Here is a 26,997-nt window from a genome sequence, read left to right as displayed (position 1 = left end):
TGAAAGCGCTTCTCACTACTCGCCATCATTTACAGCTTGCAGGCTCATGACAGCAAGCGAGCTGTGTTGAGACTGCTGCCTGCCGCCACCGAGATCTCTTGCAATGGTGAGCTGCTATTTTGTGTTATAGCTGCTACAGTTAGCTTAAGATCGCGTAGCAATTTTCATGCTACGCGCTGATCACTGAGAAGACCTTCATTTGTAGCGCTAGGGCACATCATCAACTCCGCTTACTGAATAAAATGGAGGGAAATACAGAGTGCAGAAGCATGAAATATGAAAAGAGCTACTTTTCGTGCGTCTTTGATTTTACATAATAAGTGGAGCACTTGGAGCACTATCATTTTCCTTGTATATAGAAGTATAATTAGAGAACACTATGTGCCCATGGCGATAGTGATGGGGCGAAGGATACAGTTATATTCTCACGTTGTCACAAAAGTGAAGAACCAGACCTTAGACCAAATGATAATCACGAATTTAACACATTATTGGCCGAACTTGTGCCCAGAAAAGCACGTTACACTCAAACCACAATGTAGCGGCAAGCACAGTCGACAGTCATCGCAGTATGATCTTAGGGTCAAGGGCGTCGGCCGTTTGTACATGACCCATCGTTCACCTCAGCGTAATCACTGACGCTCGCGTTTGTCCGAGAATGCACTCCGCTGTTCACTTCAAGCATGCAATCTGATTAGACAAATTTCTTTGCCTATAGAACAGGCAACCCCTTTCACCAAAGTCCCCATACACGTAAGCGCGTCTTGCACCGAGCAAACACTTTGTAACAGAGGCTAGCGGGTGAAAAAGGATCACTGGGAAAACATATAGAATGCAATCGTAGTAATATGAAGTCCATATCTAATACCCAACAAAACCATTGCGGTCAATTGCCACTTATTGTGCCGTATGATAGATTACACCACTTGTCTTCACTGAGATATAGTTTCGAATCGTGTGGGGTAGTGGATAAAAAACAACAATTAATTGCGTTCAACAAAGCATCATTTGTCCAACTGATGGAATACACCCGCTGCCTTCACTGGTATGATTTCCAGTCGTTTCAGTTATTTCATCCAAAGTCTGAGCACATGGCGAACAACCAGTACTGATTTCGCAAAGAAGGAATTATGCCAACTGTGTTCACAAGTACCGTTTTGTGTGGTTGCTCACTCTACTCTTCCAACCAGGTTATTGATATGTTCCGAGGCCCATCAGTAGCTCGATCATGTCTTATGCACTCTTATCTGTCCTCATGACTGTATAATTCTTGTAGTTTATATTACTCATAACTTTCCAGCTTTCTTAGATCCATTTGGGCTTGCTAATACTAGTCATTATTTCTATAAAACAATTATTATCAAGAATCATGATATATTTTTTTTGTTTTCTAACAATACTTGTCAATAAAATAAGAACTACACTCTATCATTGTTTTCGAAGTTTAAACAGGTTTAAAATTGATAACGAATTGCCTTGGCGCATTGTTTTAGTGGCTAAGAAATAGTGCATTCGTAAACAAAAGGCATTCGGTACAGATTACTCTTTAGACTGCATCTTTAGTGGCAGGCTAAATACTTGTTTCAAGGTACACTGTAACACATTGCGCTCAGTGATACTGAAAGAATATGCTAACCATTCGGAACCTCAAACATTATGAACGATTACGAACAGCTAAAATTGACGAACTCATTTTCAAACAATTGTATTTGTATGAGCCCTATCAAAGAATAACTGACCTATAGCTTCAATGTCGCAAGCACTACTGTAATGCTGGAACAGTTGTTTCACGGCTTTCACCAGCAACGTTTTCGGGGTCTTTGTCCTTATGGAATCATAGATATTATAAGCCTCTTCATTTGCCTAATGCAGGACCTCACGAAATTCCCTCCCCTAACACAAAGCAAATTGAACGTTTTATTCTTGTTTCAATATCTTGTATTAACAGATTTATTTTCCGGAACGTAAAATTTTAGCCCACCTTAAAAAGGACAAAAATTGATCCTGGTATTCTAACGGAGAGTTTGAGATATATTTTTGACTAGCGCCATATCTCAATTCACCTCTTTTCTCTCTTTTCGTATGTAATAACCCAAAAGACCAATCAAAAACTTCTCAATGAATCGTTTTGTACAGCGAACATTACATCTGCTATTCAATAATTTCCAAATGCAGTATGCATAATTAATAATAGTAATTTCATTCAAAGAACACATTTCTAATACAAGTGCTACTGAAGTCAGACCCTGTCCTCATTCTGTATTAATCGATTTTACTACAGCGCCTAGGTGAAATTCACAGATACTTTCCTTCGTAAGAGTCGTTTGCAATTAGCCGGCTGTCTTTGCTAGAAGAGTTCCAGAACCGTTCTTCATTTATCCTAAAGCGGAAGCTTTTGTGGCCGCGAACTTGCGATTTCACCGTGGCGGTGTTCCGAGGAGGCACATGACGTCACAACGCCCGCCTCGCTGCGGATATTTCTCTCACTCTCGCTTCCTAGTCACTACTGCGCATGCGCCACTAGTAGCACCGAACCACAGGTGTTCCGCCGCTGCGCAGAACCGCGCCTACCCGCCGCCGCCGTTTGGTATGACGTCCCACAGCGTTCCTCGTCGTTGCTCTCGCCTCCGCTCGCTTCGCAAGCTGCGTCACATGCCTAAAAACATATTGGAGGATTGAAAAGGAGAGCTCGCGCGCGCCGCAACCACAGTTGAGGTGGCAGTATGGACGGCGAAATTCTGATAAGCAGGAGGAGGCCTGGAATCGACATCGGAACGACATGAGGAGGAAACGAATCGCCCAGGAAACAGACGAACAGCCCGCCGAACGACTGGCGAAACGCCGCAACATAGCTAGACAGCCAGGCTAACCCGGACTTGCAATCAAGATTAAGCAAGGCTGACCATGCTATGCCATAGCTTTCGCTACGTATATCCGGGCATAGTTGAGCTAAGCCACTGCCAAATTTTTTCTTCGACATTCAAACTGAGGAAATCTGTATTGCTGAGTCGCTATATATGTGGTGAGGGCAGACATAGTCTTGTACGGCCTATAACCTTATTTATTTATTTATTTGTTTATTTGGTAGCTGCTCCGTCATTGCAAGCATTGCAGCAAGGCGGGTACAATTCAAGAAAGAGAGAAAAAACACGATTCCTTTTCTAAGGCAAGCAAAAACCATCATTAGAAATGATGTTATTTATAATGGGCGACAGAACTTTGCAATCTCTTATTGACCGTTCAATAAAAGAAGAGCGAAGAATGCCGCCTATAAAAGTAATCTCGCATATTTTCAAGTCATGATCTCGTCTTCCGGAGACATATATTGGTGGTTTAATATACAACTCTCCATCGAAAATTTTCGAGCAACATTTTAACAGCGGTCTTCCAGTTTGTCCTAACTTACTGCCTTCTACTCTCCGTCATACTTAGCGTCCTACCATACTATACAAGGACTAACCACACTGCCCCGTTCTGTGCTTTTCCAAGTTTGTCGGCGAGCTCAGTAGTGTGTTGGTGCCAGCAATCGCCCGCATAATTGAGTTCACTGCGCACTGCCACGACCTCCTTCACCGTGATGTCCATTTTTCGCTCGGCACCTTTGTGTTGCTTTGTTCACGAACTCGTAAAGTTGGCCTTTGTGAAAAACAACTCTGCTGTTACAGAGGCCCACACAGCATGCTCGGTCAAATGACTGATGCGAACTATGAAATCGCTCTAGCCACGCCCGCTACTTCTTCCACTGTGACCAGTGACATTGTCCACGCCACCACACTGAAGCCCTACAACTATCCACGCGCCTTAGATATTTCAGTGCACCGGGACGGCTCTTTTGCCACCGGGGGGGGGGGGGGGGGGGTGTAGTGTCTTCCTTTACTATGGCTTGATGAACTGAGGTTCATTGTCTTTAATCTTAAGACGAATAAATCACCTGTCTTCGACAAAATTTCTGTCAGTGAACTCCAGAGAAATGTTCACGCGATTAAACATGTAATGCTATCTCTTGTAAACTCTATTTTGGATCTAGGTGTGATTCCAGTTGAAATGAAAACCACAATTGTAATTCCGCTTCATAAGCAAGGTGCGTGCAATAGTATTGGAAATTACAGACTTATTTCGATAATTCCCTGTATAGCTCAAATAAGGGAAAAACAGGTGGCTCTTATGGTAACACAGTTTCTAGATAAGCATAGTGTATTATCATCACATCACTATGGATTTGAACAGGGGAAGGGTACACGAACACTGTTAGAAGCTTTCTGTGATCTTTTCAACTTAACACTAGAACGTAATCGGGTAGCATATGCCCTCTTTATGGATGCCTGTAAGGCATTTTACAGTGTTTGTCATGACATTTTGTTATAGAAACTGTCTCTCCTAGGCTTTCGTGGGTCATTCTTGAATTTATTATTTAACTTTCTGCAGGATAGACGACAGTGTGTAACGGTGGGAAATAGTTCAAGTGTTTTACCAGTATTCATTCTGGAGTCCCTCAGGGCTCGATATTAAGCCCCCTGCTTTTTAACATTTATGTGAATGATTTGCCCAATGTAGTAGGCAATTATATATATCAATATGCCGATGATACAGTTCTTGTATCCTGTGCAACTAATTACTCTGATGCAATCAGCTCCTTACAAAATGGAGGCAACTAAAGCTATGGACTGGTTTGCGGCTAATAAGCATCAACCCTTCTAAAACGCGACATGTCTGTTTCCATAACGCCATGAAAAAGATCCTGTCTACGACACCATCATTATTACATATATCTGACTGTCATAAATGCACATGTCAGCCTATTAATTATGCATCTCCTGTTAAGTATCTTGGGTTGCTTTTTGACTGTGATCTTTTACGGAACTCGCAATTATCCCACCTATGTAAAAGGCTGCGCGCGGTCTCCTGTGTATTATACAATATGCGATATCTTATGCCAATCTCCGTTCAAAAAATTATTTTCCATGCTTAAGTCTACAGTGTGCTACGTTATGACTTGACTATGGCCATTGTACCCTTAGGTGGAGCTCAAGAATTAATTCAATTTTACTTCACTGCTGTCAACAGTGACATACGATTTGTATCCAAAGGAAGATGCAGACGTCTTTAGGTTGTTGAATTTGCCAAACTTCACTTCCCTGATTGTCGAAAGTGTTGTAATGAAACACTTCTGGAATAGTGATTTTAAAACACGATATATGCCTGTCCGCTCCTTAAGACTGAAGGAACCTTACGTCATCCCCAAGACTGCGACAAAGTACGGAAGGAGAACGCGGCAATAGTATGTTCCAGCCATATTTAATAAATTGCCAACGCTTGTGTTAGAAACAAACGTGAGATTCAGAAACTACTTAGAATTTTAGACGTTTAAAGTAACATTTTGTATAACTATTCAATATTTTGCTCCGACCCGCTAATAGCTAACTCCGCTATTAACCCTGTGCAATTTTCTTTGACCTGACTGTCAGACACTACCAGTCAAGCCCTCTGAGGCTTTCGTAGGCCTGCTATCTGTACTTTCTTTATGAACAATAAAGACTGTATTGTATTGTATCCTCACTCACTATTGTATCCTCACTGTTGTATCCTCACAGACGAATAGAAAGGAAGCAGACGAACAATTACCGCTTAACGTTTGGAAAAGCCAAGAAATTATCCCTCAGTTTAATTCTGATGTTTCACGTGTCAAAGACACAATACGATTATGATGCATGCCGTTGTTGGGAACTACGGATTAATTTGGACAACTTGGAGTTCTTTAACTCGCACATAAATCTAGGCGAACGAGTGTTCTTGCATTTCGCCCGCAACAAAGTGCTACACTGCAGCCGGTATTGTAGTCTAGTTGAGCAGCGCAACGCAAAAGCTGCTGGGCTACCACGGTGGGTCATGTCGTGGCATGCCATCGTCGGCATGCCATCGTCCTTACACATTCATCGTTTCTGCTATCAGTATGGTTCTCCAATGAGCGACAAAGCGGCAAATGGAGTACTCAAAGTCGAGACAAGTCAACTATCGTCAAATATACAAGTCAAGCATTGTGCCACTACGTTTGTGCTCCTGGTCGTAAATCTGTCACGGTCGCTCAGTCGTCGTCATTCCAGCTTCGTGATCTTACTCTCGCCACACCGTCGGCGTCACGACTCCTACCACCAGCAGTCGAAGCTGTGCAATAACTTGGGCCTCAAGGTACGTGTTCGAGGTCGCGTTCTCGTCGTCGACGCTCCATCATCGCCATTCTAGCTTTGTCGCCCGACTCTTGTCGTGCTGTTGTCATCAAGCTATCGTCGCCACATAGTCATTATGCCGTCGTCGTCACGCTGTCGTTTTATCATTGTCATCAATTTAGTAACGTCTTTCCATTGACGTCAAGCCGTCTTCGTAATACCACCTTCGCCGTTAATCAATTTCAATATTTCTCAATGTACTGTAGTCAGACTGTCGTCCTTTGATCGTGATTATACAGCCGTTCTCATATTGTGTTGGTCAGAAAGTCGCTATCAAGCCTCCATTATCAGACCGTCGCCGTAATGTCGCCGTGGTGGTGCCATCATCGCCACTTCAACTTCTCCCTCCGGTTGACGTCATGCCGTTGTAGTCAAGCCATCGTCGTCTTACAGTCGTCGTCATCTGATTGTCCTCAGGTCATCGCCTGCACATTGTCGTAGTTATAACGCGGTCATAACTTAAGAATCTACATCTGATTGAAACCATACCGCCGTCGTTATACGCCTTTGTCGTCCCATTGATACCATTTTTCTTCGTCATTGCATCATCACTGCATCGGCGTCATACAGTCATCGTCATGCCTCCATGCTCATGGGCGACCTTGGTAAGCGAGCACCACGTCAAACTGGAGCGATATGAAAGTATGTGGCACATAGGCGAAGCAACAAAAGTTTCAGCATCACCATTACACATGTTAAACAAACGTGACTTCAGGAATATGGTTGGTCACTACTTTGCTCGATTTCTGTTGGCATTACCGTCAACAGACATCGTGAGATACATTTTTATCTATCTATCTATCTATCTATCTATCTATCTATCTATCTATCTATCTATCTATCTATCTATCTATCTATCTATCTATCTATCTATCTATCTATCTATCTATCTATCTATCTATCTATCTATCTATCTATCTATCTATCTATCTATCTATCTATCTATCTATCTGGCCTCTTACGCTAACGCAGTGACCCAAGGCTGTCTACCAGCTGTGGACACTTGGTATGTGCTCGTGATCATGGTGCCGTCCAGGCCGTTTCATCCTCTTCATTCTAGCTTTGTCAACAGACTCTTGTCAACCTGTCTTTGTGACAATACTGATGTGACACAGTCGTCCCTATTCGCTGTCTTACCACCATCTTGACGACGTCGTCGTCGTTCCATTCTCTCCATTACAGCTTCGTCATTCGATTGCCATGCCGTCGTCATCACACCCTTTACGGCGACCTTGTGAGCCAATTTGTCGACTACCTTGGGCCACTGGTCATGCACTCGCGGTCGTGGTGCCGTCGTGGTCTTTGTATTGTCGTCATTACAGTTTCGTCATGAGACTCTCGTCATGTTGTCGTCGTCCCACCTAGTCGTCATGCGGCCTTCGTGACGCCGTGGTCGGCATGCCATCGTCCTTATACAGTTGTCGTTACCTCATTGTGTTCATACCGTTGTCATACCATCGTTGTTACTGCATCGTTGTCATATAGTCGTCGCCATGCATTCGCTGCCATACCATCGTCGCTATGTCATTGTAGTCCTTTCATCGTCTTCATTCAAACTTCACCATCCCTCTTTTGTCATGACGTTGTCGTTACGCCAGCGTTGTCGCTCCATTGCCATCATGCCATCACCATCACACTGTCATCTTACCATTATCATCACCTCAGACACCTCGTCTCATGGCTGTAATTTAATATTCTTCATTCTATCCACGTAATTCCTTTTTCGTTATGATACTGTGATCATACTGTCATCATTTATTCATGAATGTGCGGCCATTTCCAAGCCATTATCTTCATTGTGCCATCGCCAGACAGTTACTGTCAAGCATCCGTTGTCATACCGTCGTTGTCATGCCTCTGTCATCACGCCGTCATTTTCAAATTTTCGTCATGTCAACATCGTCATCTTTTCAGAGCTGGCCTCTCATTGCCATCATGCGTCGTCGTCATACCACCTTTCTCGTTCCATCGACGTTATCCCTTCGTCATTCCGTTATCGTGACTGCGTCGTCGTCATACAGTCATCATCGTACCCTCATGCCCATGGGTGATATCGGTTAGTGAGTGCCACAGCAAAGCGGCCGCTAACGGAGAAAGTGTATATGTTGCATTCAGTTCAAGCAACGCAAGTTCAAGAATTATCAGTCCAGATTTTCAATAAATATGACTTCAGCAGTATGGTTTGTTGCTATATTGCTTAAATAGTAAACCTGTTACTATCGACAGTCATCGGGAAATTGGTTAGGCCGTATTTTTTTTTCTCTAAAGCTATAGATCTGAAGTTCTACGATTGCCCCAGGAGCCTAATGCACAAACCATAAACCAAACCTTCTACACTGATATGCTGAAATGTTAGAGCCAACAATTCGGTGGCATCCTCCCGATTTAGCATAATTCACTGCTGGTGCTTTTGTTGCGTCACTCGTGTTACAGCTGGCACCTCTTTTTACAGGGACGGGGTTTCAGCAACCTTCAACAGCATCTTCTTGGAGCTCAAACTAGGTTAACCATCGCAGAGGGCTCGGCAGGGAAGACTAGGTGATGTAAAACTATAATAGAAGTTTTATTACATCGTTACGGGTGAGCGGTCCGCTCCAAGACAAAAATGATAGGCGACCCTAATCTTTCGCATAGGTGTCTCTTAGTGGCACTCGCACCTCGGCGTTAGTGTTCTTTAGGTTAAGCGAGCGAAAGCGTGCGCCATCTAGCGGGGCGTAACCCCCTAGCGAGCGGCGTACGAAGTGCACCACACGCGGCCGCTCCGTTGCTGACGTCAGAGCGTGTAACGAGCGCGCGCGCGTAGCTGTTGTGAGCGAGCGAGTGAGCACATGAATGCCAGGAGAGGAGAATAGAGAGAGAAGGGAGTGACGTCATATCCGCTCTGCTAGGCAGATGTTCAGTCTATGGCAGGCAACAAATGAGCGGGTAAACATCGTGCCACCTTCTTGTGTGTCACGTTATTAGTGACACCATTACTTCCGCTTTCTACTTCCGAGTTTCCAGGAATTTCAACAAAGTCGTGCTCACGTGGCGGGTCTCTAAAATCTGCGATTTTGTGCTTAAGTGTATGGCAATCAGTTATTTCTAATGCTAATCATTCTAGATACTTCACTAACTCAAATTGTAACTGAACTTATGCTATGATATCATATCTATAAGGAAACCTATAAATGTTGTACTGGAACATTTTTTCTGCTTTTTTCTGATTTATTTTGAATTTCATCCCCGGTTGTCTCGAGAGGTGGACTGGAAGTGCTGCGCAAGAAACAACAGAGTCACTCGATGCTCATTGCGCTAAAAAGTACCGAAACGTTCGGCGTATGTGCTCTAGCCCGGAAGGGCAGATATGAACCGTTCGTGGCGTCTCGCCGGCCTTCTCATACCCTACACCATCCGGGCAACCTCATTCTCTCTCGCTCCCTGGTAGAGGGCCTTGTGAGCACCCTGGTCAACCCACAGCGAGGAATACGGAGAGATACCACTCCCTGGCGTAGTGGTGAGGAGGTTAGGTCATGTTGGGCAGCCCACACAGAGAAATTGGGAGAGATACCACTTCCTGATGTAGAAGTGGTAAACGGAGGATAGAGGAGAGTAGGATTTTCACTGGTGCATAATCTCGTCACACACCCGATGGACAAGTCTTATTATATTGACGAGCGTGACGATTACACACGTCGTGTCTAAGGCGTTTGGCATCCGTACCATCCATGGCCGCACAAAGTGAACAGTAACACTCGATCATCCGCACTGTTGTATCAGCCCTGTAAGATTTGTCCAAAACCATGTTCTTTCTCTGCCGCATAACCAATATTCATCCAACTTGTCGCTGTGTGATTTATTTTGTTTCCTCGTGTGAAATTCCTGCTTAATGAGTAGCCTGATGACTATACGGCCGCAATTCGAAGTCGAAGAGCCTCCCACACAGAGCTTTATCCACTTGCTGGCTTGCATGACCTCCAGAAACGATAGCTAGGTTGTGACTACTAATTGTTTATCAGTTTCAAGACACTCATCAGCGGATTCGTCACTACTTCCTCTGGCAGCGCCCGCAACAGCATGTTGCACGTGAATCTAATGCCTTGCCTCACCACGCTGCGGCCTGACTAGTAAACAACTACCTACGTATGGCGGCATATTCAACACGAACTATCTGATCTTGTAAAATTAACATTTTTTAAACGTTCATCAAGAAAGTTACAAAAATGGTTTCAATGAAATTCCTGAAATATTTATGGAATATATTTAGCTAGCATTCGAGGGTTTAATATAACTTACGTGTGTAAATTTTTCGGGAATTTTCTTATCGATATGATATTTATGAGAATATTTTTCGAGGTATATATATATATATATATATATATATATATATATATATATATATATATATATATATATATATATATATATATATATTATTTTGCTGCTTAGAAATGTATAGATCACTGTGTCGGAACAAAACGAAAACAAAAACGAAAAGCCAAAAAATAAACGATATGTTGGACCGCAAGGAAAACGTAATCGAAACGTTATTTATTATTTTGTTTCGGAGTGAAACTGAAATAGTTTTTAACGGTTTTCGACTGAATAGGATAGTCGGCAATGCGAAACAACCGATGTCCGGCAACGCCGGCGTTAGCGCGCGTATCTCAGGGGTTTGCATTAGCGCGTATCCCAGGCAGGGATGGGGCGAGCGATAGCCGGTCCAGAGCTCCACATAATCTACGCTTGTCGCTCGGTGTACTCGCAGATCGGCATCGTAGCAAAACCTAGAGCTTGCGTGGTGAAGAGCTTATGGTTTCTCTTTCTGCGGGTACAACGCTTTGCTACCAAAGTTTCATCATTCGTTTATGTTCGTTTAAGTTCATTTGTCGGAACAGCAGTCTCGCGTTTCGGCGAGTACACTCGAAGACGTGCTGCTTCTGAGATCGTGCTCAGTTACATTTCTAAAAAAACTGAACATTATCTCGCAATTCATATTCACTTATTGAGAAAAATAAGTACTGTGTTTTTAACGTTACTTTGCTTCAAAAATTTTTGCATGCAAAAAAACCGTCATGCACCATTACGTTATAAACCGCTGCGGAACCGTTACGGAACCATTAGGTACCGTTACGGATTGCTTCGTTCCGGAGCAGAACCAAACCAGAACGAAAAACATTTCGGTGCGGCACCCTGGCATAGGCAAGTGTTCTTTTTATTTCAGTTAATATTTTAGATTTGTTTCTCACTATTCCTACATACGAAGACAAGATATTAATGATATATTAAGACAAGCTAATAATTATATTCTTTTTCTAGGCACAATATTCTTTCTGTTTGGTAATGTATAGGTTATTTTCCTTATTTTTGTTATATGTTATCATTGTTTTACATTATTACTACCTATGAAGACAGCTTACGTTGCAAATAAAACAATATGTCTTGAGTTTCGCAAGAAAGCTGCTGCATACTTTTTCTATTAGGACTCCGTGGCCAACTGTACTCAGAAGGAAAGCTCCCGTCAGGTTTTCGCTTTTGTTTCAGTTTCTGTAAATGCACTCGAACCCAAAGAAATCAATAGAGAAAAAAAGCAAGCAAGAAAGAAAAACAAAGAAAGAAAGTTTCATGTTTCGCGGTGTCTGAGCGTCTACACCTGCAAGAACGTGTGTATGGTCCATTATGTGTTGCCCGTGGTTGCCGTGACGCACTTTAGCAATTGCCATAGGGGCACCCTGTCCGTAGCAAAGTGTTTGTGCGTCTCGAAGTCACTGAGTTCAACAAGTCCTCCTTTCTAAAAGAAAGTGGGCCGACTTCCTGCTGGTACCACGTTCTTCTTTTATTTATTCTGCCCTTATGCTTGTTACACATGAAGTCGCCAGATCAATCCCTTTTCAGCTTCCTTTTTTATTGCTTTCTTTTGCGAAATACCGGGTCTAGCGTTTTTTATTACTTCTTGCTGTCATTGTCTATTATGTCTCGTTAATTTACTTCAGTCCTTTAAGTGTCATGCTACTCTAATTGCTATCTCTATTTTCCACTTTTGTTCTTTTTTTTCCAGCCCCATCATCCCTAATGAAGTGCACACAGGCGTTGCTAGCTTTCGGCAGCAATTCCCAGCTTGCTCTCTGTTGCTGTCTGCCTGCCTGTATGTATTCAAGCTAAGTACCACTACTACTACTGCTACTACTACTACTACCACTACTACTACTACTACTACTACTACTACTACTACTACTACTACTACTACTACTACTACTACTACTACTAGTAATAATAATATAATAATAATAATAATAATAATAATAATAGTAATAATAATAATAAACTTCGCAGTCAAAGTTTTATGTTTGTTGGCAACAGGGCCAATAGCCACTCGTCAGCTTATTATTTTCTCATACCAAAATAAATTACTATGATCTTAACATCACTCGGCTTTTATAAACACACAAGGCGTGCAATGGATCCAAGGCGATTCCTAAGGTCGTTTCAGACTGAAGCTTTTTATAAGCAAAACATATCCATTTGAAGCATCAACTAGCCAAGTATGACAATACTATTCACTACGGCATGCGCTTTTGTTAAATTAATTCTACTGTGTATTATGGTTTTAGACACTGGCATTTTTATCACTATTAGGAAAATAATTATTTTACGGACTCTACTAGAGACATCCCTAGAAGAAATTAATCCGAACTTTACCTTGCAGTTTATTTCGCAGGGATACTTCAACGCTGCTTCACAATTACAGATTTCTTTCAGCACATCATATCATCCCTGACTCCCGTGTAGGGTAACACACTGGACGCTTCCGCCTCCAAAAGATATCACGGAGCAGGTATTCCCCATTTGCCTCACAATCCCTGACATACACAAAACGTCTGATATGCCTGTTTCGGAAATATCTCAATTGGCTCCGTCTCACTTGTTCGAAAGAATTTCAGATTATCTTCAAGTATTTACAACTGCACCTCTCAGCTTTTTTCTGCCCGTCGACTCAAGTGCGACGTATCTTTCAGTACCACATCCAACTTCGTCAATAACTACGGAGCTAGCAGCGATTAATGTTGCACTGAAATTAGTGCAAGAGGAGTTCACCACATCGAAGATTGCCATCTTTACAGACTCCCGCGCTGCCCTTAGCCGTCTACAACGCAGTCGGATTGATTCCCCAATTGTGAGCAACATTACTGACTTGAAAACAAAATTTGATCGCGTGGGGTATCTCTCGTTGCTCAATGGATACCTTCACATGTAGGAATCGCCGGAAATGAAGAGGCTGATCGGCTGGCTTCAGCTTGTGCTCATAACAACTGTGACTGCTCTGAAACTTCGTGCAAGCTTGATGACGCTCGTCTACTGATTTGTCGCCGCCTACTCAAGCAGCATCCAGACCAGCGCGTCGCAAATGAAACGTACCCGCCCCATGTTCGTGGTCGAGGCTTCACTCGTCGCGCTAGAGCGCTAATACTCAAGCTGAAGGTTGTCTGCGTGAACGTGCGCGAACATTTGTGCAGACAAGGACGTGTGGCCAGCCCATCGTGTATGTCTTGCGGCTGCTGCGAGACACTTCAGCTCCTAATATTTGAGTGTCTCGCTTTCAGTGTGCAGCACATGTAGCTAGTGAGTGACTGTTATCTCCTTGGCCTGTGGTGTACGACACTCGACGAATGTCTTTAGCCCAGTGGTTGTGCTTCTCGATGTTATCAGGCTCATCGCACCCTTCTTACTATTCTAGAGTTAACTAACTTAGGTTCACGTTAATTCTAATTAACTAACTTCGGTTCAGTTGCGGGACCTTCAGTGACCGGCCCAACTGTGTGTGATCTGTACTGTGTAATCTACTTTATTCTTTTAGATTTCTCATGTTGCTCTTTATTTCCTCTGTCCTCCCCTCCTTCCTATTTTTCATTCCTGTGTTGCTGTCACCTCCCTTCCAAAGTGAAGACAGGCGTTGTGCTCCTTCCGGTGGCAGTTGCCATCCTGCTCCCCGCTTTCCTTTTGCTGTTAAATGTATATATGTGTTCAAAACAAATAATTGATGACCCCACTGTCTTTCCTCTCCTCGCTTTCTCTCTCTCTAAGTATGTTGCTAAAATATCAGTGGTGTGCTTTGTGCTAGTATTGCTTCACTGGACACGTTGTATTGTCCAGCTAAGATGAATCGCCGCTGCTAAAACTTCTTGTTAAAAATGGTACGAAACAGTAACCAATAAGCAACCGGTAACTTTGAAGCTGGCAAATTGTGGAGTAGCCTTCCGTACCACATTAAGATTTTTTGAAGGAAACGTCTGTAAAATAATTATTTCCTTTCCTCGTTATTGAGAATGCTCCACCATCGAAAAACAGACATGAAATGCATTGCCACCACTTCAGTCTATCTTTCACTTAGTGTTCCGATCTTTTTTTTTCTACTTTTCTCCAATACCTATATGATTATTTTATTTCGTGCATATTCACTGACAGCAAGTTCCAAGCAGCGTGTTACCTTGGCACCGCCTTGTGTGCGTTGAAGTAGGCCTCTATGAACAAAATTTCACCGTGTGTTTCACTGGATGCACATGTTAAATTCGGTTTGTATATTGACTACTTCTTGTACCTTACATGACACACCTGTAACTTTTCAATTATTCTACTGAACTTCATTTATCCGCTGTATGATAAAGCGGTATGTCTGCGTTACGTTTATATGTCCACTCCTGTATGAACCATATCAGGCTTGTAGAATTTATTTAGATAAATAAAGTAAAATGAACTGATATTGAATCTATCTGTTAAAATATTGCAGTGGATCATATGAAAACAAAATACTTGGAGAAGTGGACGTTGAACTGTATAACACATTTTGTCTTTTATGAAGTTGAATATCGTTATGAAGAAGTGGTGATAGTGTCCATTTTAAAGCGAAGCTGTTTATGGCTAGGGTTCGGTGCATTGTTTTTTTTCTGCATGTGCAAAAACCGTGGGCCGATCCCGGAGACAGTGAAATACGGGGCCGATCTGCGGCGGAGGCGATGCAGGCTTCAAGCACTGAGCCAGTTAGGTACAATAAGCTTAATATATTCGGTCCATATAGAACTCGTATCAGATATTAAGCTGATAGGAAGAGATACTATACTTTCACCTGCGTCGGCCCTGTCGATATTCACAGCAGCCTCTCTTTGTCGGCGTTCCAAGTGCTTGCGTATCTCCTTTCCTTCCGCTCTCCCGTGGTGGCGGTCCCGTCGAAACGAGACGCGTGTCTGGTTTTCTCCGGCTCCTCAGGGCGTTGGTCACGTCGTCCACATGAATGTATATAAAAAAGGCCGGTGCTGAGTGCACGCACGCGGTAGCAGACGGCCCCAAGTGGAGTCCGATGCTGGCACGCGTGATGAAGTCACCAAAAGATTTTAACAGAAAACACATGAAATCCTAATATTATCGTTCTATTCTTAATTAGACTACCAATAGATAAAGCATTTTACATGATGTGCGTTTTAAAATCGAAAATAACTGGCAGCGCCTATACGCGCGTGCACGCAGCTTGAAGATCACTGTGGTTCTTTGTGGCCGTGTGGTGTGTACTGTACACGGAGTAAGACGTATAGGAGGTGAAACTCCCGTCAGCGCGAGCGAGCGCGGGCGACCAGATAAAGTCACAATTGTTGCATGCGCCGACGCTACCCTATGCAGTGGCGGCACCATGCGGCGCGTCGTAGAAGCAGCAGCGGAAAAAAAAAAGAAAGCAGCGCCCGGCGCTCACTCCGGCGGTACCCGCTCAAAGCAGACGACAAGGGGACGTATTCTGAAACGTTCGCCGCGGCGAAGTTTCGCACTGGCCACGCCTCCGCCGTTGCGGCGCGCTCTGAATGGCTGCTTTGACAAAACCGGAAATTCAGGTGGCGCAAGTGCATTTCCGGTTTTGTCAAAGCAGCCATTCAGCGCGCGCCGCAACGGCGGAGGCGTGGCCAGTGCGAAACTTCGCCGCGGCGAACGTTTCAGAATACGTCCCCAGCAGACGACACGGGTGTTTGCTTCAGCGGGCACGCCGTAACCGAACTGCGTAGGTGCGCGCACTCAAGAAAACTGTTTTGTTGTGTGCCCATCAAAAAAAGCAACACGTGTGGCAAACTTCCGCTAATCTTCCTCTTATCGCCAAGCAGCTAGGGCAACTAGTTTTCGCGAGTCTTATAAAAAAGAAAAGGAACGGAAACACATGCACGGCGGCATCCCTCCTAAGCGCACCCCTGTGAGCACTAGAGCGAGAAAGAAGCGGTCGCCCTTTGAGCGATTAGGAACGAGATAGCCATCAGTTTCGCAAGCGCAAAAAGCCGAAAACCGCCCGCCACGGAGCAAGATAGCCCTGGCTACAACCAGAAGCTACGTATCATCTTATAGCTGTCATGGAAAACGCGTTTTATTTTTTACTGTGCTCAAATGGCTGAAGCGTAGCAGCAGTTGCTTTTCGGGCTACAAGCGGTAAAGAAGCGCGCGAGAGTGCCCTCAGTAGAAGTCAGGCGCGCGCGGCCGAACGGGAGCAACACTCGACCGGTTGCCCTGGCAACCGAAACAGCGGTAATTTCTTCCCATGCCGCCAGGTGCCGCCAGCATGAAAATATATCCGCGGGCTTGTGACCTTTTCTGGACGCCGCAAACAGCGGAGTTTCCACTCCTATATTTCTTGCTCCGTGGTACTGTAGCACTGTCTAATATCTGCGTGCGCGAGTAACCTTGCTGTTACGAAGATATAGGAGCTTTTCAAGGAACTGTACTGTGTCCACGAAACGGCGCCACATGTCGCCTGCTGTGGATTGGCGGTTTCGAAGAGTCTTGGTGACACTGCGCTGCCAACTGCGTGGTGCCGACAGAGATAATTCGTGAATTGCAGCATGTGTCCTATACTGTTGCTCGTTTTAGTTGTGAGTGTGTCTTCTCATAAAGCTGGATGCCAATTTTGGGGGGCTTTACCAGCGCGTAGCGGCATTGCTCACGTTCAATTGCTTGAAAACGCAGAATTCGCACGCCATCATTGGCGATCGATGTAGCATGCATGCACATTTCCTCGCGATTGCTTTGTAACCAACGGACTTTGCAATATAGGAGAGCCTTTTGTCGGTGAACAAATTTCACTCGTGAATTTCCGGCTTCTTTCAGCACGCAGAGGCCTAATAATTCGGGCAAGGCCAGGGTCAGACACCGTGAGAATTATGCACAAAACACAAGGACGATATGGGTAAGGAATGGACGACACCACCATCATCCATGTATGACTATTGTTTGGCTGTTTGGCGTGTATGACGCATTGTGACTATATTGTCGGGCTTTTACTTCTGGTATCAGCAAGGGTTCGTGACGAATTTTCAATCACGTAACATATATATACATCACAGTTGAACTGCAGTGTAGGTTTCTATTATAGTTTCGTGTGCTGAGACAGAAAATTACCTGTGGAAGAGATAGCAATCGGATGGAATTTTCGAAATAGTGATCGTCATTATATAGCATGAATGAGAATGCAGTATCACTTCACCCTGTGCACGTGTATACATAGTTGTTTTATTTTCTGAGCATGAGTCAGCGTTCCTTGTTCCTTGATTTTCTTCTGTGGATGATTCCCATTCATCAGCCATCTTCATCAAATTTGCAGTATCTGGGGCTATTAAACACTTTACTCTTGAAAACGGGTCTCATTAGTTGTCCTTTTTAGTTTTACAAGGTTAAATTAGAACACCAATACAAGAGAAGAGATATACATTGAGGTAGTATTTGTCATCTTTATTTTTTATTGTTCTTCAGAAAGCTTGCTTAATTCTAATGCAAGTCCAACTAACTTGATAGTCAGTTCTCATAGAGCATGCTTAGCTGCCAAGAAATATTTTTAGAAATTATTGAGCCCTTTAATGAACGACTTGCGCTGTAACAACGAGAAAGGGTAAAGAAAGAAGGAAAGTTTCCTCTATAAAGAGGCCTCTCTCAATGTAATTAGAAAATAGGACCCTGGTACTGTATGAATTGCGTCATAATCACATTTGGAACGCAAGCAAGTCTTCATTGGATACCAATCTGTAATTCATATATTTCCTGCATAACATAAGCTACCAAAATGACATGGTCACTCAGAGAGCGAATGCACATTGAACAAAATGTTAAGGCTATTACGCTGCAGCGATTATGATGAATAACCTCTGCTGTTATCTGACACATTGTACTCATACTTCTAAGCTGTGTAATCACTATTAAAGTTAAAAAACAAAAGCATACCGTGCGCCCGGCAGTGCTCCTAGTCATATTAAAGAGGCCCTGAAACCCTTTTCCAACTGCTCATACAACGGCCTTAGTATTAAAAGACATTTCAGGAATCTCATGGCACTAAATTTGTTCGAATACTTCACCAATTAGTGGAGTTAACGCACCGATACACGCCTTTCTCTATTTTCATCTCTGCTAGCAAGCTGGAAGCAACGAAGAGAAGAAGCCAAGAGGGAAAAGCCCTGCCCTAAAGTTGAGTGTCTCAGCAGCGAAAGAGCTTGCCATGATCTCCATAGCGGCTGCCGTAGTCTACGCTATGCAACATGCCACTATCCTCTCGTACGCCACACGTAGACCGTCAGTGTTGAGGTGAAATTATTTTTGTGTATTTTCGAGATCTCAGGCATGTATCTTTTTCATCTAACTCAAGATTAGCATTTGTGTATTTCTGAGAATGCTCTCGCGATCCCGAAATCAGCCAATATATAGTGTTCGTAGGTCCAGCTGCTTGCAGTGACGTTGCATGACGATATTGCGAACGCAAGAGCAACCCATTTTTTTGCTGTTTTCGACACAACACTTTAAATTTCCTGTTGCATGCAATGTAGTATTGTTAGGTTTACATGTTGACAACATCTTTTACGACAGATTGGAAACATTTTTTTACTATTGATACGGAAGAGCCGCCACAGTGTAGCTGCACTGAAGAGGATGAAGACGATGTGTTCCCGATTGAGAAAGGGTCGCCATTTTGGCCATCACTGGCTTACATGTAAATGTGTTGTAAATAGCCTTGTGCATCAGCTACACATGACACTATGTTCAAAAAATCTTTCAAGGCCCCATTAAATCTTCACCTAATCTGGTAGTTTAAGGTCATCTATTAGAGTGCGGCCAGCCCCAACTGTTACAGGAGGATCCGATAAACTTGACATTTTTCTGCAGGATAATTACAATGTGAAGATGTCCTAATGTAAACAAAAAAATAAAAATTTGACTTTAAAGAATTTGGCATAAGCTGCAATGAGCAAGCCTGTTTGTTACTGGAAGGATTGCACAAAAAGGAGTGGGGAACACTGTGTTGGGGAGTGCACCTTTTCTATGTAGGCAAAAGAAGTCAGAGTCCTCGAGCCATATATCAAGTAATCAAATTCTTTATTTTTTCTCTTTCTATTAACATATCAGCACATGTGCATATTATATATGTATTTCATGACGACACCGTCGAATAAACAGCTGACGAACCACCATCCCAAACATTGCAAAAAGGCATCTTTAAAGGCCAAGCCACACGACTACGCCGCATTTGCGTTGAAAATCAAGGCTACAAGATAGACTCGATCACCTTAAGGAAAGCCTATCAAACAGGAACCACCCAAGCGGTGACTTTCAGAAAGCCTACACCACTGCAACCAAACTTGATCGAGCCGAGGTCCTCAAGCCCCGGCCGAGGATCACACGAACAACCACGCCTCTTGGTACTAATTCTCAAACGCACTCCCAAACGTGAACCACATCCTCAGTAAATACTACTCAATTCTCACCAGCAACCAGAAACTTAAGAATTTTCCCGACCCTGCCCAGGCTAGCCTACAGACGCTACACTAATTTTAAAGATATTCTTGTGCATGCAAAACTAAGAACAAAGACGAAGTTGGGAACCGGTCCCTGTGCCCGCCCCACGTGCTCTACATGCAAACATATTCAATTTACTGCTACAGTAAAAAGTAGAGCCTCGAATCACGCACACAAGGTAACTTCGGGTTTCACCTGCACACCAAGCAACGTAGTCTACTGTCTAGAATGCGCCGCTTGTAGCAAACAATACATAGGTTAGACTGGACAACAAATTCATACAAGATTCAACTGTCACTGCGCGGATACAAAACACAATTTTCCGAAAGCAGTAGCCAGCCATTTTAATGAGCGTGGGTATATATTCGACAAAGCAAGGCTCTATATACTACAAACAAATTTCCGCTCACCTCGCGACAGCAAATATACGGAATCATACCTCATACAAAAGTTTAATTGCCTACACCCGACGGGAATTAACTTGGCAGAGACTGAGGAGTTCTATAGAGATTTATACAGTACCAGTGGCACCCATGATAATAATGGAAGAGAAAATAGTCTAGAGAAATTCGAAATCCCACAGGTAACACCGGAAGAAGTAAAGAAAACCTTGGAAGATATGCAAAGGGGGAAGGCAGCTGGGGAGGATCAGGTGACAGCAGATTTGTTGAAGGATGGTGGGCAGATTGTTCTAGAGAAACTGGCCACCCTGTATACCCAATGCCTCATGACGTCGAGCGTACCAGAATCTTGGAAAAACCCTAACATAATGCTAATCCATAAGAAAGGGGACGCCAAAGACTTGAGAAATTATAGACCGATCACCTTACTGTCGGTTGCCTACAAATTATTTACTAAGGTAATCGCAAATAGAATCAGGAACACCTTAGACTTCTGTCAAGCAAAGGACCAGGCAGGATTCCGTAAAGGCTACTCAACAATAGATCACATTCACACTATTAATCAGGTGATAGAGAAATGTGCGGAATATAACCAACCCTTATATATAGCTTTCATTGATTACGAGAAAGCATTTGATTCTGTTGAAACCTCAGCAGTCATGGAGGCATTACGGAATCAGGGTGTAGACGAGCCGTATGTAAAAATACTGAAAAATATCTATAGCGGCTCCACAGCCCCCGTAGTCCTCCATAAAAAAGCAACAAAATCCCAATAAAGAAAGGCGTCAGGCAGGGAGATACGATCTCTCAAATGCTATTCACAGCGTGTTTACAGGAGGTATTCAGAGACCTGGATTGGGAAGAAATGGGGATAAAAGTTAATGGAGAATACCTTAGTAACTTGCGATTCGCTGTTGATATTGCCTTGCTTAGTAACTCAGGGTACCAACTGTAATGCATGCTCACTGACCTGGAGAGGCAAAGCAGAAGAGTAGGTCTAGAAATTACTCTGCAGGAAACTAAAGCAATGTTTAACAGTCTCGGAACAGAACAGCAATTTACAATAGGCAGCCAGGCACTGGAAGTCGTAAGGGAATGCATCTACTTAGGGCAGGTAGTGACTGCGGATCCGGATCATGAGGCGGAAATAATCAGAAGAATAAGAATGGGCTGGGGTGTATTTGACAGGCATTTTCAGATCATGAACAGCAGGTTGCCATTATCCCTCAAGAGAAAAGTGTATAATAGCTGTGTCTTACCAGTACTCACCTACGGGGCACAAACCTTGAGGCTTTCGAAAAGTGTTCTACTCAAATTGAGGACGACGCAGCGAGCTATGGAAAGAAGAATGATAGGTGTAACGTTAAGAGATAAGAAAAGAGCAGATTAGGTGAGGGAACAAACGCGAATTAATGACATCTTAGTTGAAATCAAGAAAAAGAAATGGGCATGGGCAGGACATGTATTGAGGGGGGAAGATAACCTATGGTCATTAAGGGTTACGGACTGGATTCCAAGGGAAGGGAAGCGTAGCAGGGGGCGGCAGAAAGTTAGGTGGGCGGATGAGATTAAGGAGTTTGCAGGGACGGCAAACTCCTTAATCTTTGCCCTGCAGTGGGCATAACCAGGCTGATGATGATGATGATGACGACGACAATTTTTGAGGAGGTGATCTAGAACGCTATGCGCAGCAAACGCCCACCACGTTGGAGACGCGAAGGCACCCATGCAAGAAAAACGCTGTAGTAGAGGTGTTACGAGATACACGAAGGGTAACACAGTCTCATGGAACCCTAGCTTAGTGTTACGTGACCGCGCTGGCCACTGTCGCTAGTGCAAGCAAGCACCTTGCGGATTGTGTAAAGCAACCGGTCACCTGCTGACGGCACAGTCAGTGAAAGAGGTAAAGAATCCTTTGTTTTATAAATTTGAGCCACAAATGAGCAGTACCTATGTCCTATGACTGCTTTTAATAAAAAGATAACTTCCTTCTGAATATCTTTGCCCATTGTTCCTCACATTAAAGGAGTAACAGGTTTTCAGCTAGACATATGCATATGCCTCCCTGCTGTCATATCTAAGTGCTTCCACTAGAGAAATCATTTTCACAGAAAATTATCACCTGACATTTTCTAACTTGGAGCTTAGTATTTTAGCTGGGGTAAAGCTTCGACAAAATGCACATGCAAAAATAAATTTCAACTTTTATCAGCCTTAATGAAGTCCCATACAGTTGTGTACTGTGCTTTCAAAAGTTTGTCATTGTTCTTCTCTGCTGGAAAGCACTTGTGCTGATAGTAAGTACTGTTTGCCAGTTGCAGGATGTCTCATAACGTGCTTTGAAGCCTTACTTACAATATTCTGATACACTAGTTCAGCTCTGCTCTGGTAATGAGATAGAGATGGAAGTGTAGGCTCTGGATGGCTATATTTTCCATTTAGCAACGAAGTATAGGTGATAGCCAGAACATGCTTTCTGGGGTAACGCATCGATGGATTACTGTGGCAGCACTTCTCACAATTCACAGATTAAGTGATGGACTATTTTGCATACAATGCAAGGTAAAAACTTCTGGCTACTAATCAGTGCAGACTTTAGCAGTGTGCTGAACTGGGCTGGTTAGTGCATGCTGAAGGGAATTCAACACTGCAAAAGGCGAGACATATAGGCAGATGACAGCACTGTGCCTGTTGTTTACACTATATGTCCAATCTTTCGTGCTGTGCAATTCCCTTCAATGTGCAGACCTTCACTACAATAATAACAAAAGCTCATTAAATCTGGGCTGTCAGTAACATTGTGAACGAATGCAATATGTGTTTCTTGTTACCAATTGGTGCGCATGCTTGTGTACTTAGATATTGTTACAAGTGTCCTCGATTACTATTAAAATTGACGGATTACAGGCAATATAATTTTTGCTGACCAACCATTACAGCAATGGCAGCCATCAGAAGTTGTGCTATAGACTAACTAAATTAAGTGACTAATAAGTAAATTTATGTAGTTACTTTAGGTATGTTGAAACTGCAGATGTGAAGACGTTCGGTAGTTGAGTAATATTCACTGCTAGAATTTCTGTGCCTTATTAAACGCACTACTTTCTTGAAATAAGCTCTCAAAATTTGAAACAAATACATTCCTCTTCCAATGAACAGTTTTCATTAGACCACTTTTCGTCTGCATAGAAACGTACTAGTTGGAAAACATTGCAAAACTTTGATAATTACTTCACCTATTCGCAATTATTGCCCAAATTTTGATGTTCACTACTGATATGTAGCTTGGCCTGAAAAACTTATAATTTGATTCGAATCCCCTATTCTCATGACCTGAAACAGACGTAGCAGAAACACACAAGATGAGTGTGCGTGTCGACGTGTGCATATTCTAGAAAATTTAACACTACATATGCAAGGTGTTCTTTTTTAGCTGCAGCAATTTTTTTAATTTGCTAGTGATGGATAGCACAATACTAAGCCTTGATGTAAGTCACTTGATGAGGTGGATATTACTTCTACAATAAATAAAATACCTACTTGAACAATTAACGCTAATACACTAATTAACCGTTAGTTAATTGTTTTACGGCACCTATTTCAACTGACACATTGTAGTCGATGAGTTTGCAACGCGTATCCACTTGGAACAAATTCTCAGGTCTAGAGACCAGTTTCAATATATTAATGTTTGAGTGTCCAATGAAATGCATTGGCGTTCCAGTTAAATAACTGGAAGGCCAATGCATTTCCAAGCGCGTTGTGCTTCAACGCATAAAACAGTTTGTATAAGAGGTGGGACAAAAGTGCATTTTTACACTAAGTTTTATGCCTCATATCTCGAAACCGGTCCCATTTCGAAACCACTGCCATCCTCAGAATTCGTGCCAAGGGGATATGCCTTGCGAACCATCTAGCTACATTTCCTAGACATAACTATGTGCCGTGAAGTAAATGACTAAAACATAATTAGTGTAATTCTGTTAATTATTCCATAATGTATTTTATTTTTGGTAAGAGTAATGGCTGCGTTAACAAGTCATTTAGCTGAAGGGGTAGAATTAGGCTATCTGCAGCAGGCAAACTTTAAACATTTGGTACTGCTAACAGTGGCATACACAGAATTTTTTTTGGGGGGAAGGGGGGTGTACATGGCTCCTTTGCCACCCTCTGGCTATGCCACTGCATATATACACACGCTCTAGCCATACTATGAGGTACATCATAGTTCGAGGCATACGAATGAATTTTGTATGAATGGTGATGATATGACAAAACACAATCCATTGATCTTGTGCAAAACAAAAACTTCAGCCTCTGGGGACAAACCATTCTTCATAATTGTACTACAAGTCCATGTGCATGGAACACCCTTTACAAGCAGTTTAGTTTTATTTGATTTTATTCCTTGATATGAGAAGACAACGCAAAAAGCTGTGAACTCAGGCTCGAAAGTATTATTGGCATCCTATCAGAATGCATTAGGAGCAGCTATGCAGTAATTACATGGAATACGTATAATACATAGAGTAGGAATGATTAGATAAGTTGGCAAATACATGCATAACAATGCACAAATAACATACATAATCATGCGCATTGTGTAAAACAAATCTTTCAACATAGTAGAAATAGTCATGACGTGAGCCATTCCACTTTGTGAAGGGGAATGACCCCTTCACAAAGTGGAATTTGCGAAGTAGTTTAGCACACAACAGAGAAGTCACACAGAATTTGGAACAAAGGTATGAAGTTCGTTACCGTGATTTTTGCATGGGTTCGCGTGGATGATGGGACCACCACCCTGAGAGCCAGAGGAAACTAGACACGTGGGACGTTTAGAAAGGACTGCTACCACGGGACAACGTAAAGTAGATACGCAAGTGCTTGGACCGCCGACAAAGAGAGGGCAGTGCAAACGTAGACGTGGCCAACGTGGGTCAAAATGTAGTATGTGTTCTTATCAGCTTAATATCTCATACAGGTTCTATTTGGACCCAGGATATTAAACCTAGTTTTTCAAGTTGCCGGAGTCTTTGACGCCTGCTTCACCAATATTTTTGTCCAATATGTTTCTGTGTACCTTAAAATCAAAGCGTTGTCTTAACTTAAAGCGCTGTCAAAGCATGTGTGAGTGTGACACTGTTAGAGCATAGCGAAAATAGAAGTAAGAACATTGGGCCTCTCAGGTTAGTAAATTACTGAAAAGACCTGGAGAATAATTTAAATACATATAGAGACGTGCATCTGCCTTAAATACTGCATCTTGAAGATATTAACGGTTACATATTTTTTTAATCTTGCCGAACCATGGAAATCAGCCTGCATAAGCTCACGCTTAACGAATTGTGTATTAAAATATATGGTGATATTCATTTCTTCCATCCTTTGCCATTTGTTTAGCAACTGCACAATTCCTTTTTTGCTAAATGTCGGAGAAATTGGCTGGAAGAAACGTATAAATCCACCTAAATGTACTCAGCTGTTGGGAAATTTTCCATGCTGACAGCGAACTTGGGAAAGACTTGGAGTGGTCTGTGGGTACAGTATTGGAAGGCGGGGGGGCAGTCAAGCATCACATCCCACTCAAGCACAAGCAATCTTCCCTTAGATAGTGTGGGATCTGGCAATGTCATGATGAAAAGCAATGCTTCTTTTGATTTGGAATTCTGTCCTCTCCTGGATTGTTGTGCATAATTGATTGAATGAGCAACAGTGTTTTGTATAAATTGACTATCACGTTGTTTTTGGTAAAGAATTTCTTGTGGAAAGCTTTGTGTTCATTGTTTTTACACAGCTGGCCGCTTATGGGCAGGCAGTGATAAAGGTTGCAGTCATTACCTTTTGTAGAACTTAGATATGCTATTGGTTTATATATGCAGTGTGACGAAGCAGATCGGCAGGCTGGAAAGCCCCGTTGCCATCCTGTGGCTCGTACCCAGTCCGCTCTCTGGCTGCACCCTACCTGCTGCTGCTACGTTTGTCGCTGCTGCTGTACGATCCGAATAAACCCCGTTTACAACTGGTGGAGCTGCTGGGCACAACAGGAATTCTGGGACTTCGCAATCGGACACTGCAGCCCCTCTTAATTATGCCGGAAGAACGCGCTGCCCCGGTGACAACTGTGGTTTGCCCCGGCTCGTTGCGTCAACGCGATCTACCCATATCCAGCGGTACCAAAGACCATGACGTGGAATACTGGCTCGCTGACAACGACTGGGTGCGCATCCACAACCACTGCGACGACACCAAAAAACTGAATTACGTGTCGTTGTATTTGAACGGTGTCGCCAGCGTGTGGAACCGCCACCACGAACTTGAACTCACGAGGTGGACGGCCTTCAAAACTAACGTGACAGAGGTATTCGGGCTCCCCGCCGTTCGCCAGCTTCGCGCCGAGGAACGTTTGCGAGGTCGTGCGCAAGAGTGCGGGGAGACATTTACCAGTTATATAGAAGATGTTGTCGACCTCTGTAACCACGTTGACGTCCCAATGGCTGATGCCGAGAAGATCCGCCATATCTTGAAAGGCATTGAAGACGACGCCTTCCAGATGCTGTTGGCGAAAAATCCGGCGACAGTCTCTGAACTCG

At 43.2% G+C, this 26,997-nt stretch overlaps 1 long non-coding RNA gene and 2 other non-coding genes across 5 annotated transcripts; 2 read left to right on the top strand and 1 right to left on the bottom strand.

The window, feature by feature from the left end:
• Positions 1 to 30: 30 nt before the first annotated feature.
• LOC135913056 (uncharacterized) lies at positions 31 to 26,429 on the top strand. 3 transcript variants are annotated; one of them, XR_011511577.1, is made up of 5 exons: positions 31 to 106; positions 12,262 to 12,348; positions 17,334 to 17,412; positions 18,628 to 18,680; positions 26,287 to 26,429. It is a non-coding gene; the product is annotated as an uncharacterized lncRNA (long non-coding RNA). The 3 variants fall into 3 exon arrangements; XR_010567875.1 differs by lacking the exon at positions 26,287 to 26,429 and adding an exon at positions 8,677 to 8,762 and having other exon boundaries at positions 51 to 106; positions 18,628 to 18,800; XR_010567874.1 differs by lacking the exon at positions 26,287 to 26,429 and having other exon boundaries at positions 18,628 to 18,800.
• Positions 15,158 to 15,345, bottom strand: LOC135913308 (U2 spliceosomal RNA). Its single transcript, XR_010567960.1, has one exon. It is a non-coding gene; the product is annotated as a U2 spliceosomal RNA (small nuclear RNA).
• LOC135913315 (U2 spliceosomal RNA) lies at positions 25,327 to 25,516 on the top strand. Its single transcript, XR_010567962.1, has one exon. It is a non-coding gene; the product is annotated as a U2 spliceosomal RNA (small nuclear RNA).
• Positions 26,430 to 26,997: the final 568 nt, after the last annotated feature.

Source organism: Dermacentor albipictus, chromosome 1, assembly GCF_038994185.2.
Source record: "Dermacentor albipictus isolate Rhodes 1998 colony chromosome 1, USDA_Dalb.pri_finalv2, whole genome shotgun sequence".
In the NCBI taxonomy this organism is placed as follows: Eukaryota; Metazoa; Arthropoda; class Arachnida; order Ixodida; family Ixodidae; genus Dermacentor; species Dermacentor albipictus.
The sequence above is the reverse complement of the archived record's forward strand: the minus strand, read 5'-3'. Positions and strand labels throughout refer to the sequence as shown.